We start from the raw sequence: 11,524 nt of genomic DNA, 5'->3' as shown, positions 1-11,524 counted from the left end.
TGTAAAATATTATTCAATAAATATGTGTACCGCTAAGAATACCACAACAAATATATTTGAATGGAAATAAATATGAAATACAAATTCTATACTTTTTCACGGTACTTCATCAAATCTATTAATATTGTAATTTAGCACTTTTATCTTTCTTAAATTTAAGATTAATTATGTATTTACATTTCTTTTTAATCTGAAGGAGTTATTGTCCAATTGAAAAGTTGTTTTTGTTTGGATTTTGTATAATTGTATATGGTCTAAAGAATAAAAGATATTGGAGACAGCAAGAACAATGAAATCTTACAAACACGGAAATTACAAAATATGTCACCACATCTTTTATATTTCTATCTATAGATAGTCTTGAAAGTTTGTCTTAATTTAAATTTTACAATAAGATGGAATGAAGTTTAATTTAGTGATCCTAATTTTATGTTATTTATAAATAAATAAATAAATGAGATTGGTGAGTAGAATATTTCCGAGTCAATTTTAATATCATATTTTTTTTATAAAGGTAATAATAAGTTTTTTCATAAAACTCCATTATAAAGATTTCTTATAATATATTAAGAGTAGTTTAATAATTTAAAGGAGATGAAAATGAGTATTAAAACAATTATAAAAATAAGAACCAAATCTCATTTCATATTTAATTCAAAAAGTCAGATATTATTTTTATATTTATATCTGTACTTAGTAAATATGTGAATTTTTTTTTTCAAAAACATAAACGAGTTTATGAAGACAAATTTATTTACAATTATCATCCCCACACAAAACTCATCTATATAGACCATGTATAATATTCACAATAACAGACAAAATGAATTATCAAATTTAGAGTTACAACTGTTATAACTTTTTTCATGTATATGATTCGCATAAATATTATATTACTATTAATTATTTTATGAAAGAACAAATTATAATATATCCCAATATGCTTAAATTTTTTTAAGAAAAGATATGTTGAATAAAAAATGTAAAAAATAATGCCCTTAATGTAAATATAACTATTTTCAATATGTTACTAAATATTTTAGAAATGTATATAAAAATAAATATTTAAATAATGAATGTGAATTTAAAAATGGGTAATTTAAATGAATTCATGCATGTCGCAGGTTTTGTAAAGAGTTGTGAAATAAGTGTATAAATTTAATTTAAAAATGATAACAAAATTTATTATGGTTAAGCTCAAAGTATTTAATCATATATTTAAGTTAAGAGGTGAGAATAGAACATTTTTGTTGGAGTATACGATAAGCCACTGCTTTTTTGTTGGGCTTATATAGTGTTTTTTCGGACTTTTCTTTCTGCACCCCATAATTTTGAAAATAGCAATTTTACTCTTTGTAAATGTGATTTCCAGAGTGTTATGAAATATTTCAAAAAGATTAGATGTAATTACCTATTTTATTGAAAGACTAAGTAAAATAAATAATAAGACAAAATTATTAAGTCAGTGTATTAAGTAGAGTTAAGTAGAGTTAAGTAGTTGGTCGAAGATTTATTTATATAATAAAGAGTAAGTTGAATTAAGTTTTAAGTATCTCATATTTTCTATTTTATATTTTATATTTTCAATTTAATTTATATTAACAATTTGTGTTTTATTGAATATTTAAAAATATTTTTTAATTTTCTTGTAAATATTTTACTGTTTGATTTTGTTGTTAATGAAATGATACGACTATTTTTTATCTTTTCATTTCTAATTTACAGGTCGAATTAGTTCTTCAATTTCCTCAATTTCACAAGATCAGTTTGGTTTTTCTCTCTTTTTGTAAGAACGAGTTGACGGGTAAATTAAAGAAGAATAGAGAGGCAAAAACAAATTTGGATTCTCTATTCAGTATTGTTTTCTGTCGTGTCTTTTGATATTTTAAAATATATTTATTTTTTATGTATAAAAAATAATATATTTTAAAGACAAAAAAAACAAGAAAACTCGAGAGAAATGAGATTAAGAAAAACAAGATATTTAAATAAAAGTATACAATATTTTAAACATTCAATAAAATAACTTTTTAATAAAAATCGTTCAAATTTATAAGATATTCAAAACACTTGATTGAGTTAACAAAATAGAAATTTCTAATATGATAATTTAGTACAAAGCAGTATGCACGAGTTAAAAATATAAGAGAAAGAATAGGAAAATTACATTATAAAATTTACATCAATATGCATAAATTAATTTCAATTAATGAAAAACTATTTTTTAAAAGGAGTTCATGAAGAAATTAAACATAAAAATGCAAGCACCATAAAATAAAAAACTTCACCAAGCCCTTGATGAGATATATGATAAGAGATAAACAAAAATCGTGTTTATTTTCTTTACAGAAATAAATATAGACAAAAGTGGAAGACTGAGAGAAGAGGGAAATGATTGCTTCATCACCAGCAATTGTTGTCTTATTGCTATCATCTTTCTCTATCAATCTGTAATAATGCCCCGTGACTTAGTTGATCAGTCAGCTATGGCACAATTTTCAACTTGTTGCAAGTGTGAACTCCAACCTAACAATCTCATGCTGTTTTTTTATGAATAAACATGCTGAAGGTCTTCATACTTTTTTAGTATTTAATCCTACACATAACTCTAAAGTGAGAATACTAATCACGACAGAACAAAGTAAGCATGACCAGATTTTCAGATATTTGTTTGCCTTTAAAAAAGATCTAATCAATTTTTTCATTATTTTAACTTTCTCAGTTTAATCTTTTTCCATCAGAAGCATCTCAACAAATTATTTTTCTGAATAAATACTAATTCGTTGATCTGTATTCCCTTTTTCACATTTCCATTACTCAATGAGGACAAAAGAAAATTTGTTTTAGATAAACAATTGCAGAATGCATCAATTGAACTCTTTTGAATGTGAAGTAGTGTTGTAGTAATAATGAAGCTCCAAGATTCAAGACATTGGGGTCACCACCAAAACTTGTTTCAGAGTCATGGACCCAACATGCACACTAACACATACCACAGTACTATAATAATCATTTTCACATAGGCCCTTACTATATTCCTTACTCTGCCTTCAACTTTCAAAGAACACACACAGAACCATCCTCAAACCAACAATCCCTTCTCAGATCTTACTATGATGTCTCAGTCATTTGTTATGATTGCAGCATCACTGTTATTTGTTATAGCACAAAGTTTTGTGGGAGTGAATTCAGTTTCACAAGCTGATAAGATAAGCACTTTGCCAGGGCAGCCACCAGTCAAATTCCAGCAATATGCAGGTTACATTACTGTGGATGAGAAGCAGAAGAGAGCTTTGTTTTACTACTTTGTTGAGGCAGAAGTGGAACCAGTTTCAAAGCCACTAGTTCTATGGTTAAATGGAGGTATTGGTATATGCTGTAGTGTAAATGACAAAATTTCTTCTTTTTTTCTTTTTTTTTTCTTTGGTTTTGTAATCTTAACCAAACCCTTTAGATTCAGTGGAAGAAGCAATTTAATATGCTGTTTGGGTTTTGAAGGGCCTGGTTGTTCTTCTGTTGGTGCTGGAGCTTTTGTTGAGCATGGCCCTTTCAAACCAAGTGAAAATGGACTTTTGAAAAATGAATTTAGCTGGAACAAAGGTAATCCAAAAAACTCAGCTAATCTTGTACTTTTTGTTGGATATGCTAAGTGACCTTTTAGGTTTAATCTAAATTTCTTATTGATTTGAGTTTGTCTTTGTTGCAGAGGCAAATGTGCTGTACTTGGAATCACCAGCTGGTGTTGGTTTCTCCTACTCTGCTAACAAATCTTTCTATGACTATGTGAATGATGAAATGACAGGTTCTTCTTCTCTTCTTCCCTTGCATTTTTGTAAAGTAGCATTTAAATAGTACTAAACGAGTCACGGTTTAGCTGCTAACAAGTTGAACTGAATTACTTAACTACTAATCATATTTGTAGTTTGATTAAGGATCAAACTATGATGTCACATTTCTCAAAAATCTGATGTGTGGTTCCACTTCCTTACAGCAAGGGACAATCTTGTTTTCCTACAGCGTTGGTTCACTAAATTCCCAGAGTTCAAAAACAATGATTTCTTTATCACAGGGGAAAGCTATGCAGGTATTAATAATATATATGGTAAATGAATGATGTTTCATTTTGTGTTGTTTCTGTGAGGTAATGCACACTAGTTTTCAGGTCACTATGCACCCCAACTTGCACAACTCATTGTTCAAACCAAGACCAGGTTCAATCTCAAGGGAATAGCAGTGAGTACACACATGAGATATTTTTAATGATTGATAGATAAGAAGCACTTTTTTGTTAACTTGAACAGCACAACTTGTTTCTCATATTTTATACTTGCAGATAGGGAATCCTCTTCTAGAATTTAACACGGATTTCAACTCTAGAGCTGAGTTTTTCTGGTCCCATGGCCTAATATCAGATTCAACTTACGAAATCTTCACCAAAGTATGCAACTATTCCCAAATTAGGAGACAGCATCAAAGTGGGACACTTACCCCCATTTGTTCAGGAGTAAATAGGCTAGTGGCAACGGAAGTTAGTAGATATATTGATACATATGATGTTACACTTGATGTGTGTCTTTCATCGGTAGATCAACAGGCTTATGTGCTGAATCAACTGACTCAACTGGTATATGCTTCATTCATTTTGTGTCTATCTTGATTGGTTTTTCTTCAATAACTTATTTGACAAGTTTTACTCGAGAGTTTAATTCTTTTTTTTCTATACTTGTCCAAACATGTCATGTGTTTTCCTGCTTAGTTATTTTGCAAGCTTTGAACTCTTATGCAGCAAGAGAGAGGAAAGATAGATGTTTGTGTGGAAGATGAAACTACTGCATATGTATGAATAGGAAAGACGTGCAAAAAGCTCTTCATGCTAAGCTCGTAGGGATCACTTCTTGGTCAGTTTGCAGCGAGTAAGTTTTGTTGCCTAAAAGATGGCAAAACACTAGTTACAACCTTTTTAACTTTAAACTTAACTCAACTTCATAAAATCAGTTTAAGATAAGGTTTATATCTACTTATATTATAATTTGGTTATATTTATAGTCTGACGTGAATTCTCAAAAACAGTCCAAAAAGTCCGAAAGTCATTAATAGAGTGTTTGATTAGGATAGGATCAAGTATAACATATAGATTCTACTTTTAAAGAAAAAAACTAGCAAAAGATTGAGAATGTTAGAATGGAGTAAAAAAGAATATGACTAGGGACAATGAGTAGAAATGAGTAAGTTGAATGTCTTATAAGAAAGAAGATCGATATACCAATTGTCTTTAAGGGTTTGAGTTGAAGGTAATGTTAATCTCTTATATAGGTTATCTCTTCTGTAAATCCTCTCTCAAAATCCCCATCACAATTCTCCCCTATAATGTTTGATCTCAAGTTCCAAAGATTAGAGAATTCTAGTTTCACTAAAAATAGTGTAATGAAAAAGAGGGATAAAATATAAGTTCCACACCCTATTTCATCTAGCACCGAACTTTCAAGATCAGGGTGCTTGTTAATACAATACAATAAATGTTCTCCTTTTCAGTGAGACTTTTGGATAGCTACTAATATTTTTCCTTTGTCACAGTATTCTTAAATATGACATGCAGAATCTAGAGATTCCAATTATTTCTATTCTTGGTGCACTTGCTAAGTCTGGTATCAGGGTTCTGGTATACAGGTAAATGAGTTTTTGGTTTCTTTCTATTACAGAAATTTTAGTACATGTTTGGTTCAGCATTTGTATTTTCGAACTCACATTTCATATGTAAAGCATGGAAGTTATTCAAAGTAACTTTATTTTGGTTGCAGATCATGAATCGGTGTTTGAGTTAATCTAACATGAAATCAAATGTTCACTTTATCATGCCTATGCACCACATTCCTGTCACAATTATTTATGCTAACATTCTTAAGCAAAGCAAACAATTTCTTCTCTTTACTGCAGTGGAGATCAAGATTCAGTGATCCCATTAATTGGTACAAGATCCCTGGTAAATGGACTGGCCAAGAACTTTGGACTTAACACAACAGTGTCCTATAGAACCTGGTTTGAGGGAAGACAGGTTAAGACTTAATGCATGAAGACCCTGAAAATTTTCACTGCATTTTAGTTCTGTCAATCAGCTCAAACCTTTTCTGATAATTTTCAGGTGGCTGGTTGGACACAAGTATATGGAGACATCTTATCATTTGCCACTGTAAGAGGAGCTGCTCATGAAGCTCCATTTTCCCAGCCAGAGAGATCACTGGTGCTACTGAAAGCATTTTTGGAAGGAAAACCACTTCCACAACCATTCTTTCAAATATGAATGACAGAGGTGTTCTTAGCTCAATAAGAAAAGCATTCAAAACCCTCACATAAACTCATTATTCTTAATGGATCATCTTTCAATTGTTGTCAACATTCCTTCTATCTTTCTGCATTTTTGTTTCCTTTTGGAGTGAATGTTACATGGATGTATCTCAACCAATTTCGTTCATGCCATTCCTCAAACAAGTGAAAAGCAGAAAACACACGTACACACAACAAAACCAACCCTTGTACAAAATAGAGTAATCAAATCAAGAATTTATATATATATATATATATATATATATATATATATATATATACACACACACACACTTATGTCGACTTCCAAATTCAATGATCCAGAATCAATATTGATAAAAACAAAATATACAAAACCAATTTTATCTAACTTCAAAATAACTAAGAAAAAAATGTCATACCAGTACAAATTTTAGTCAATTTAAAACTAAATTATTTAACTTTTCCCTGATTCAGTTTGCTCTTGCTTTTTCCTATGATTGTTTTCATGCATGAATTGTTGGAGAGAATGGAAGAGAACTGATGCTAGTTTGATTCAATGAATTTTCTGAGAAAAGGGAGAATGAATGGACTCACAAATGTGTAAGATAGGGTGTTTCACCCTAAGCCTCCAACATCTTCAGATTTATAATTCCAATTTTAACCTTAATCATTATTTTTCAAAATTTTTTTCTTTTTTATAAAGTTACTTTGCATACCTCTAATTTTTTTCTCTCTCTGCGTCCTTTAATAGATTTTGAAATCTATATAGATTTTGAAATTCTTTTCATAAATTTTTAAAATTTCATTTTTAAATTTAAAATTTAATAATAATCTAATTTAATTTAAAATTTTAATATTATTTAACATACATTTATATCTTAATAATTATTAAAATATAATCTCAACTATTATAATAGTTATATTAAAAAATAAAAACAAAAGTCATTAAAATAAAACTAGTAATAATAAATATTAAAAAAATTGTTTAGAAATACTATAAATAATATTAGAATTTTAAAATAAATTAAATAATTATTAAATTTTAAATAAAAACAGAATTTTAAAAAAATTTGTTTATCCATATTTTAACAGTTTTGATATTAGATAAACAAAGTTTTTTAAAATTTAGTTCTTTTATTTAAATTTAATAATTATTTAATTTAATTTAATTTTTAATATAATTTAATATATTTAAATATATTAAATCAAATTTTATATAATTTTTTATTAGTATTTTTATTTTAAATATTTTATTTTTATTTTTTAATATAATTATTATTGTAATATAAATCATATTTTAATAATTATTAAAATATTAAAATATATTAAATAATATTAGAATTTTAATTAAATTAAATAATTATGAAATTTTAATTAAAAAACAAAATTAAAAATATAGTTTATTGAATATCAAAATTTGATAAATAAAACTTTTTAAAATTTTGTTTTTTATTTAAAACTTAATAATTAATTAATTTTAATTTAATAATTAATATAATTTAATATATTTAAATATATTAAATTAGATTTTATATTTTTTAATTTTTTAATTTTCATTATTACTATTTTTATTTTTTTTATGTTTTTAATAAAACTATTATAATAATAAAAATTATATTTTAATAATTATTAAGATATAAATGTATATTAAATTATATTTGAAATCTGATTCATAAATTTTTTAAATTTCATTTTTATATTTAAATAAGAGTAGTTCTCCCTGCACCTTACCAACTTCGTCTTGCACCTCCCATTCTGCTAATTCATGGTTGTGATACCCACACATAACCTTTAGTACCCAACCTTGTCCTTTAGGTTTACCCCTTAATATAAATGAGCACTCACATTTTCTTGTACGAGATACACTAGGCTGAATACTTCCTATACTTGTCATTCCTTTCACATCCTAACACAACGAATTACTTCCTATACTTGCCACTCCTTTCACATCCTAACACAACGAATGTCTTTCTTCCAGCTTCACCAGTTGATGTGTCAAATCTTATAATCACAACAACAAATCCAAGGTCGAATGCAATCTTTCGAACTCATTCAATTAAATCAATGCGTGATGGGAAGATTTGATCAGTGGAAAAATTACTTGTGTAATCACCCTCACCGACTTCATTTAGAAAAGAAGAAAATTCCGACATAAAATCAGAATTTATTTGAGAATCGAGAAATGGATACGACCTACCATAAACATTACAATATTAAAATTTAAAAAATAACAATTAAAAATTTTCAATAACTTTTAAAATTTATATAAAAATGACCAAATATAAACCTGTTATAAATTAAATAAAAACTTTAAAAAAAAATAACATAAGAATTGTACAAAAAAAAAATCTAAACTAAATACTAAATAAAAAAATTAAACTTATTCTAAATTAATTATAACTTCACGTATAAAACATTGAAAAATTAATAACACATTAAAAAATTATAAAAAAAACATATTAACTATTACGTAAAACAATACACTTAGATTACTAACTAATACATAAAAATAATTAAAAAAAAATATAACAGAAAATTTTATAAAGTAAATACTAAATATAATATTAAAATTAAATAATATTAATATAGTTTAATATTAATATAGTTTAAAATAACTTTAATATGTAAAAAGTCTATCCAAATTTCGTAAATGAATTTTGGTTTCTAATACCACTTAAAAAAACTTTTGTTCCTTCAAATATACCCATATGATATATAACCAACATCACTAACTTTTTGGAAATGTATTTGTAATATCTAATCTAACACTATGAAATTCTATTTCAAGATTAAAGTCATATGAATTGGTATGTAAACCCTCAAAAGTTAATAGACAACACTCACTCAAACTTAATGCTCTCAATTTATTTTCAATATAAAGTTTTCCATATAGTAAATCAAACTGGATATGATACACTGGAACTTGTCAATCTAACATTTTCTATATAGTAAATCAAACTGGATGTCAATCTAACGTTTTCTATGTAGTAAAACTGGATATCCTATAAGCCATAACATAACGATAACAACACTAATACATGATTCATAATACAATATGCATTGCATAAAGATCTTAAACAACAATAAACCATAATATTGCAATAACCAAACAGCACAAATAAGAAGATTTATAATGAAAAGTACCAATAAAAATAAAATCGATAAGCAGCAAAGGCTGGAAGCGTGAAAATAAAAAACGAAGCACAGTGAAACCGTATTTGGAAGTGTGGCACCCCTTAACCGCATTTTGAAGTGCGGTTGGGGTGAGCCGAAAAACAAACTGCGACCCTCTTTAACTGACGTTCCAGCTGCGCCCACTATTAACCGCATATCCAACAGCGGTTTACGTTTTTAATCGTGGAAAAATAATATACTAACTTGTTTGCTTTCTTCCTCTTCCACTCTCGACAACACCACCACCACTCTTTTCTTCCTCACAGCACCACCAGCACTCTTTTCTTCTTCCTCTGTTACTTTCCACAGCACTACCAGGCACAACCACTACAACTCTAAATCTAGAACACTCCACAGACCAATATATCAAACAGTGCAAAGAGTGAAAAATGAAAGTCAGATTGCTGGAATGAAGGGGGTACATGTACAATAATATTTAGGGTTTATACCATTTAGGGTTTAGGATTGTTGGAGGTTAGAAAGATCGGTCGTAGTTGAGAAATCTTTAAGTAATCATTAATTTGAGTTTGACTTTTACTAAATGAAGGACAAAAAGATAAAATGGGAGATACAGGGAGAAAGAGGTGAGGTGCAGGAGAACTGCTCTTTAAATAAAAGAACTAAATTTTAGGGTTAAATATGTTTTTAGTCCCTAAACTATTGACCGTTTCTGGTTTTCGTCCCTCTTCCAAAGTAAGGTACAATTTAGTCCTCAATCTTTAAAAAACGTTCGTTTTAGTCGAAAAAACGAACGTTTTGAGGACTAAAACGAAGACTAAAAACAAAATTTTGAGGACTAAAACGAACGTTTTTCTAAAAAATGAGGACCAAATTGTACCTTACTTTGGAAGGGGGACGAAAACCAGAAACGGCCAATAGTTTAGGGACTAAAAACATATTTAACCCTTTTAAAAAACTTTGTTTATCTAATATCAAAATCAGTTAAAATATGTTAACGAATTTCAATAAACAATTTTTTTTTTAATTTTGTTTTTTATTTAAAATTTAATAATTATTTAGTTTAACTTAAAATTCTATTATTATTTATAGTATTTTTAAACAATTTTTTTAATATTTATTATTGCTACTTTTATTTTAATTACTTTTGTTTTTATTTTTTTAATATAACTATTATAATAATAGAAATTATATTTTAATAATTATTAAGATATAAAGATATGGTAAATAATATTAAAATTTTAAATTAAATTAGATTATTATTTAATTTTAAATCTTAAAATGAAATTTAAAAAATTTATGAAACGGATTTTAAAATCTGTACAGATTCCAAAATCTATTAAAGGGGTGCAGAATAATTTTAATAAGAAAGAGAAAAAATTAGATGACTTTATCAAAAAAGAAAATAAATTGAAAGAAATATTATTTAAGATTAAAATTGAGATTTTTGAAGACGTAGATGAAAGGTTTGGGGTGTAGTATGAACCCCTATAAGATATAGCAAGAAATCTACTTTGAAGATACATCTTGATTACTTTCTTTCTTTTTGCACCTCCATAATTAACTTGGACGTCATAAATTTTTGTACTCTACGATATATAATTCAGAATATAATCCATATTTTACATTCTGGAATATAAAGTAAAATGTATTTTAGATTGTACAATATTTTGAATTTTATAATCTAGAATACAATTTTTATATTTTGAATTATATACTTCAGAATATAAAATAAAAATACAAATTTTGTATAATTCAAAATGTAATATTTTACATTCTTGATTAGACAATTTAAAATACAAAAGGAAAATTAAAAGTGCATCAAGTTATGAAAACTGAATTTCAGGCTGAAATTAAGGAGTTACATTAAGAAGTTGACCTTAATTGATTATGTAAGAAAGAAGGTAATGCGAAGTTTTATCCCTATACCATTAGTTATGGTTTTTGTTTTTTCTATAATAAAATTTTAATTCATCTGCATACTTTATTTATTTTTTTACTTTAATTTTCTTTTCATCTTTTTTATTGTCTCATTGTTTTAAGAACAATGCAAACAAAAAAATCGACAAAGCAAATGATATTCATGGAG

At 27.0% G+C, this 11,524-nt stretch overlaps 1 pseudogene; it reads left to right on the top strand.

Annotated features, from left to right (window-relative positions):
- Positions 1-2,784: 2,784 nt before the first annotated feature.
- On the top strand, positions 2,785-6,391 carry LOC148201279 (serine carboxypeptidase-like 45; annotated as a pseudogene).
- Positions 6,392-11,524: the final 5,133 nt, after the last annotated feature.

The sequence above is a fragment of the Vigna umbellata genome, chromosome 4, assembly GCF_029865625.1.
Source record: "Vigna umbellata cultivar VRB3 chromosome 4, Vumbellata_1.0, whole genome shotgun sequence".
Classification (NCBI taxonomy): domain Eukaryota; kingdom Viridiplantae; phylum Streptophyta; class Magnoliopsida; order Fabales; family Fabaceae; genus Vigna; species Vigna umbellata.
Note: the sequence above shows the minus strand (reverse complement) of the source record. Positions and strands in the feature narration are given on the sequence as shown.